The 7,347-nt window shown below is 42.8% G+C and overlaps 1 pseudogene; it reads right to left on the bottom strand.

Moving 5' to 3' along the window:
- Positions 1-1,995: 1,995 nt before the first annotated feature.
- LOC114226032 (zona pellucida-binding protein 2 pseudogene) lies at positions 1,996-2,864 on the bottom strand (annotated as a pseudogene).
- Positions 2,865-7,347: the final 4,483 nt, after the last annotated feature.

Raw genomic sequence — 7,347 nt, forward strand, 5'->3', positions numbered from 1 at the left:
CTGAGTCCTCCCAACACCCGTATCCCCTAGCAATCCCAGCCTCCCTCTGTGTCCGTACCCCCAGCATGCCTCTGCACATTGAGACAGAAAAGACCTACCATGTAATTAAATACTGCAAAGAAGGGCGCCTGGTGGCTCAGTTGGTTAAGCGACTGCCTTCGGCTCAGGTCATGATCCTGGGGTCCCTGGATCGAGTCCTGCATCGGGCTCCCTGCTCAGCGGGGAGTCTGCTGAGACTCTATTTGAGAGATCTCTCTCAAATAAATAAATAAAATCTTTAAAAAAAATACTGCAAAGAAGTCAATTCTCCACAAATTAAAGTATGGACTGAATAATTATTACTGCCAAATGGATGCAGTCAAACCAAATCCAGAGGGTGTTTTGGAAGTTGATAAAATGGATCTCAAATTAATATCGAAAAATAAAACTGGGAATGATATTTTTTAAAAATGAGGAGAGGGTGCCTGGTTGGCTCAGTCGGTTAAGCGTCCGACTCTTGATTTTAGCTCAGGTCGTGATCTCAGGGTTGTGAGATCGAATCCTGTGTTGGGCTCAGCACAGAGTCTGCTTGGGATTCTCTCTCCCTCTGCTCCTCCCCCGGCTCACGAGTGCGTGCTTGCTCTCTCTAAATAATCTTTTTAAAAAATGAGAGGGAACTGCAGTAACCAAGAGGAGGAGCAAGTCCTTAAAACACATTATGTAACAATACTTAAAACTGTGGTACTGGCACAAGAAAAAACTGGAATTAAGTAGGTGGTCAGAATCCTATTATATGTGCATAAATGTATAGAAATTTAATGTGATAAGGGAGATATCAGAAGAAAATGGAAAAAGGAAAGGATCGCTCAATAAATGGTGTTGGAATTATTAACACTTTTTAAAAAGAGAAGATGAGATTGGTTTGATATGCCTCACACCAGAATAAATTTCAGATGGATTAAAGTCAAATATCTTTTTTAAAGATAAAAATCACAATAATAATGGAGACTAAGACTGATTTTTTTTTAATGTTTACAGCAGCTTTATTTATAATCACCAAAAACTGGAAGCAACCAAGACGTCCTTCATATATCCATACAATGGGATATTATTCAACACTAAAAAATGATCAAGTCACAAAAAGACATGGAGGAATCTTAAATGTATATTGCTAAGTGAAAGAAGCCAGCCCGAAAAGGCTACATACCGTATAATTCCAAGTACATGACATTTTGGCAAAGGCAAAACCAGAGAGATATTAAAAAAAATCAGTGGTGTCAAGGGTTCTGGAGCAAGAGGGAGAGATGAATAAATAAAGCACAAGGGATTTTTAGGGTGGTGCAACTATTCTGTATGAAACTGTAATGATAAACACAAGGCATTATGCATTTGTCAAAACCATACAACTGTATAACACAAAGAATGAACCTTAATGTAAACTATGAACTATAGTTAATAATAGTATCAACTTTGGTTCATTACTTGTAACAAATGTATCACACTGACGCAATAGGTTAATAGTAGGGGAAACTGGGGAGGGGTCAGGGTATACGAAACTCTATGTAATATCTGCCCAATTATTCTATAAATCTAACACTATACTTTTAAAACTATTTAAAAAACAAACTAAAAGCAAAGGGACCAAAAGAAACAACTTTTTTTTGGTTCTAATTACAAAGGTAATATATACGCCTTATAGCATATCAGAGTGATTTCAAACAAATTAATATATGGAAAGTATAAAGTTTTTATTATATTATACTTTGCTACTCTTCTTGACCGTAATATAGGCTTAGGTACAGAGCAACAGATTCAGTTTGTAAACAGCAAAACATATTTCATTGAAAATCATCCACTAATACACTTTCTTTTGTCCACTGGAGATATTAGATTCCTTCTTAGAAATGCCATGTCAACTATCATTTTGAAGTTTATAAAATGTATGTTTTCCAATGTTTTGGTCTTATTGGTCTTACTTAATGAATCTCTGTTGCTCCAGGATGTGAACAAATTATCTTATGTTCCCCACTTCCACAAGCAAGTAACGATACTTTCACTTCTGGTCTTCATAATATGATTTTTGTTTGAAGTTTATGTGCAAGATTTAGCTCCATAAATACAGATGGAAATGCAGCTCTGACAAGTAACATCAACATCAGGACTAAAAGTCCCAGGACTAAAACCACTGGAGGATATTATGATTAGTGGTATCTTCACAATCAGCAGAATCATTGCATGTACCTTTCTACCCTGGTGCAGAAGGATTAACTTGAAAGGCTATAAATAGCTCATGCATGAGGCCATGTTTGGGAATTTTAACAAAATGGCATTTATATGATGGTTCTATGTCATGGCATGACAAATCAGAGATTAAATTATCCAAGATTTTCTTCAGCACTCTAAAAAGCAGGTCATTGTATCTTCCTTCACAAGACTTTGTGGTAAAACGTACAGCCATCTGATATGAATAATCAGGTTCCCGATAGGCAAAGATCGTAAAGTCATATCTCTGCTTCACTATCATTTCTTCTTGAGTTTCCGCTCTGACAGTCTTATAAGAGAGTACATTTGTAAGTAAAGTCCAGACAAAGCCTCCAGAAAATCTTCTATCATCAGCTTTCCTGTTTTAGTTATATTTATTTATTTCCTGTTAATGGCTTTTCATTAGGCCAATCCATAAGTAGGTGGGGTCCACTGCTTCTTTTTAAGCACGTTTAAAATCCATATAGGCGAGGATTGGGCTATTGTGATGTAATTTTACATATATTTCACTGGGTGCCGGGCTTGCCATAAATGAGGCCTTTCCCGGTACGTTCAGAAGAACGTTGCCATCCACCTCCAGGGAGGTACCAGAGCACCGCGGAGAGCAGGACCCACGCTCGCATCACGGCTCAGGGACTAGCGTTGCGGGAGGCATCGAGGGGCGGGCTCCTTCCTACCTCAGCTCAGGCCCAGCGCCTCCCCATCTCTCCTCCACAGAGTGGAGCAAACCGCTGGGGTCAGCTCCCCTACTGGTCCGTCGCTCCCAAGACTGAATATTTTCTAGAGCAGTGCTATAGAACCAATAGTCAAAACTCACAAAATTATTGATACATTCCACTATAAAAATTAGATAATTTTGTGGGTAAGCCATAATATAAACAAAAGAGGCAAACTGGAAAGATGTGGTTTAGGAAAAATGGTTAATATCTTTATTTGGAAAAATCAATTCACACATGTATTTTGCACAACTTGATAAGGACATTAAGCTCTCACAAGATAAACGGGCAAAGGACACCACAGATGACTTTCAGACAATGAACCATATAAAAAAAAAAATCCACTCGTTTGTATTAAAAGAAATGTGAACCAGAAAAAGTTACCTAGCAATTTGAAAATGAAAATACCCCTTGCTGATAAGATGAGGTGAAATCAGAGGGATGGTATAAACTGGTGTGGTCATGGCCCTCCGGAAGCAATTTGCCATCATCTACCAAAAGCCATAAAAATGTGCCTGTTTTTTACCTAATACTCAAAACTGAACATCTCCAATCCCAAGAAGTAATTCAAAATAATGGGCAAGAAGATTTACTGATTATTTATCATTACGATATGTTGAAAAAACTGGACACCACATAAATGTTTAACAAAGCTAGGAATATGCACTGTGTTATATTCACCTGACAGAGTAGTCTGGTCCATTATTATTTTTAATAATTCCAAAGACTATGCAGCAATAGGAAAAAACATCTGAATGTTTCAAATAAAGAGACATAACATATATGCACTATGATTAACTACAAATAGTCATACTAAGATGGAAAGGACTACATCAAGATAATTGTTATGATGAAGTAATGATATTTTTGGTAATTTCCCCCTCCTACTTTTATTTGCTGTTTTATTGCTTTTATGATATAAATATTAAGTGAAAAATAATCCACATTCTGCATGAGTTGATGAAGATAGATATAAAGGGATGGTCCCATGGGGAAGAAGCCCGTGAATCTGAAAGTTAAGACAGAGTGCAGTTACAACTTAATCACTCCATTTTCTTTTCCTTTGTGGAAAACAATTTTCTGTGCAAGGCTTCTATGGCTCATGTTCTTCCACGTGTAGTATAGCTCTGCTGTGTGCAGTCATGGAAACATGGTATTTTAGGATGGACAGGGTCTCTGAGATCACTGTATTCCAAACTCCCAGCTAATTCAAGAACCAGAAGTACAGTCTCCATTGCAAGTGACCCTAGTGGAGGCTTCTGAGTGATGGAACAATCATCCCATGAATGGGGAGCTCATTACTTCACAAAGTAGCCTGCTCAGGCTCTACCTTCTAAATCATGCCTGAGGCTGTTATACTTGACCATGCCTCTAAACCTCACAAAAAGCAAAGCGTCCTGGTCAATCGTTTCCTTCCAACTGGGATTCCAAGGCACAAATCACAAACTACGGGACTAGAGTGAAACCACATCATTCTTCCTAACATGATACCAAGCTCAAAATAAGACATTAGGGGCGCCTGGGTGGCTCAGTCGGTTAAGCATCTGACTTCAGCTCAGGTCATGATCTCAGGGTCCTGGGATGGAGCCCCGAGTTGGGCTCCCTGCTCAGCAGGGAGTCTGCTTGCCCCTCTGCCCCTCCCCCCACTCATGTTCTCTCTCTCTAATAAATAAAATCTTTACAAAAAAATAAGACTTTATCCCCTCATGAAAAATATATTCTAGAAATGGGAATATAGAAACCCATGGCCATTCTACCGAATAGAAAAAAATCATGGGCAAAGATGAATTCCCAAAGAAGAGAGTGAGAGAGTGGCCCACACTTCTCTTTAAGGACTAAAGACTTTAGATCTGTAAAGATTCTCATTTAGAAAATTTTTTCATTTCTCGGGGCACCTGGGTGGCTCAGCCGTTAAGCACCTGCCTTCGGCTCAGGTCATGGTCCCGGGGTCCTGGGATCGAGCCCCGCATCGGGCTCCCTGCTCGGCGGGAAGCCTGCTTCTCCCTCTCCCTCCCTCTCCCTCCCTCTCCCTCCCTCTCCTTCTCCCTCCCTCTCTCGCCGTGTCTCTCTCCTTCAAATAAATAAATAAATAAATAAATAAAATCTCTTAAAAAAATTCTTTCATTTCTTCTGGAATACAAGAGTGGGGGGGGGGGTCAACTTTTCAGTGCTCATCTTTCTTAATATATTAGAGCTTCTGGTTGTCTCTAACCCAAGCAGAAGTGGAAGTTAACTGGGGGAGGAGGGCTGACAGCTCTACCGGGGCAGTGGGACTCTCTGTAGATTTTCAGGACATACTGTTCCTTCTCTTCACCAAGAATCATCCCATCTCTGGTGCGGTCCCTGTATTACATTAGAAGGGTCTAAGAGTTGCCTGTTTAATGGTGGGGTGGAAAACCACATTATAAGAGGATAATGGTGCTTCAACCTCACCGCAAGTTTTAAATGACAGTGAATGGAGTGTTCTGGATATGGATAGTTTTAAAATGGGAGATCGCTAAGTGTTATTTGGCAGGTGGGACACAACGTTTGTTCTCCACCCCCACCTCAAGCTCTTATGTTGAAGCCCTAGTCCCAATGTGACCACATTTGGAAGTGAGGCTTGGGGGAGGTGATTAGGTTGTGATGGAGGGGCCCTGGTGGTGGGATTATGGGATTAGAGACACCAGAGAGGGCACTGAGCTAGTGCTCTCTTTCTCTGCCACGTGAGGACATGGTGCAAAGGGAGGAGAGAGTCCTTGCCGGAAACTGAACGCTGCTGGACCTTGATCTTGGACTTTCCAGCCTCCAGAATTGTGAGAAAAGAAATTTCTGTTAAGCCACCCAGTCTGTGGTGTTTTGTTCTGGTGCCCGAGCTGACTGAGACACAAAGCAATAAGGAATACCAGGGGGAGAGGGCAGTGTCTCAAGACCATGGCCCTGACAGCCTGCCTCTGAAGGGCACCAGGCAGTCCAGCTGGGGTAGGAGGGAGGGGTGTGGGAAGGCTAGAGCCTGGCTGACCCATCCTTCCTTCGACAGCAGGGAGCACGGGAGAGCCAAGAACCTGGGAGAATGCAGAACCTAGAACCAAAAACATTAGCGGGGCCAGGGGGTCAGCAGACAGAAAAGTAAGAAGGGCAAGGTCTAACTCTCCTCTCAGCCATGGGTTAAAAAAAAAGTATACAAAATTCTGGGGCGAGTTGTTTTGGGATTCTTCCAAGAATATAAAGTTGGTATTCCTTGAAGCACAGTCTGAGATATTTCAAGCAAGACCAAGATATTTCATAGTCCATGGGTTACAATGCTATGAGTGTCTTTAATACACATGGTTCTCTGCCATCAAGGAGGGAGGGTTGGAGTGAGGGAGGTAGGATTTAAGAGGACCCAACTCTGTTAGTCCTGTGGTAAAACTAACCTAGGCCCACTTGCTGGGCCCCATGTGCCCGCGGGATCAGCAAGCATGGGCTCCCTACAACAGCAGGAAAGATCAGGGGAAGGCCCTCAAGCTCAGAGGGCAGAGAAGTGCAGGCCCACAGAGAGGTCCTTGCTCTGAACGCCCATCTCACTTTCCACTCCAACAGCTGTGGAGTCTCTGCTCGGGTCCTCTTTTCAGTGCGGTCCCTCCTTGAATCAAAGGGAAGGAGACGGGGCCCTGGAGAGGACCAAGAGCAGAAGCAAGGCTGGACCCAACCAGCTCCCCTCCCCAGAGCTGGAAGGTACTGCTCGTCCCCCCTCCGCCAGCGATCCTCTGAGACGTTCCACTGTTGGTCACATGTGCAGAGACCGCTGGGACCAAGCTTTGCTAGGGGGATCCACACTTCCTCAGGACCAAAAGCAATAACGTCTCTTGAGAAGGGCTGTCAGACATCCTACCAGACGATGACCAACGCGTTTGCCTTTCCTATTATTCAGCTGCCTTAGATCCAGCACCTAACATCATAGGAGCTGTGCCCCAGGCGAGGTGTTCACTCACAACTCCCACTGGGAGTCACAGCCCTGCTCTATGTAATTGTGAATTTCAATATGCTAACAGTATCAAGCTGGCCAAGATCAACTTAATGGATTTGGTTTAGTATTTGGTGCCAAGTAATACACAGCTGATTAACCCAGCCCACAGAGGCACTGAAATCATCTGGTTATTCCTTGCCTCTCCATGGACTCCTTCCTCAGGCAGGCATCAACTGAGAGATGACCTTGGCCAGGCCTTGCACGGAGATGTGAAATTGCTTGCAGTTCCCAGCAAGGAGCTGCACCCTGCAAAACAGCCTCCAGACTGTTGACTCACCAAACTGGACAGCTATAGTGTTAAGACAGCTGTGATGCACACAGAACACAGGACGGCTTTGCTGGAGACAAAAGAATGTGAGGAGAGGGGCTGAGGGGAAGGCTGAAGAATGCCCACTATTTGCA

This window comes from Eumetopias jubatus, unplaced genomic scaffold (genome assembly GCF_037043125.1).
Source record: "Eumetopias jubatus isolate StellerSeaLion01/CBP00866 unplaced genomic scaffold, mEumJub1_p1.0 scaffold_13, whole genome shotgun sequence".
Lineage (NCBI taxonomy): Eukaryota > Metazoa > Chordata > Mammalia > Carnivora > Otariidae > Eumetopias > Eumetopias jubatus.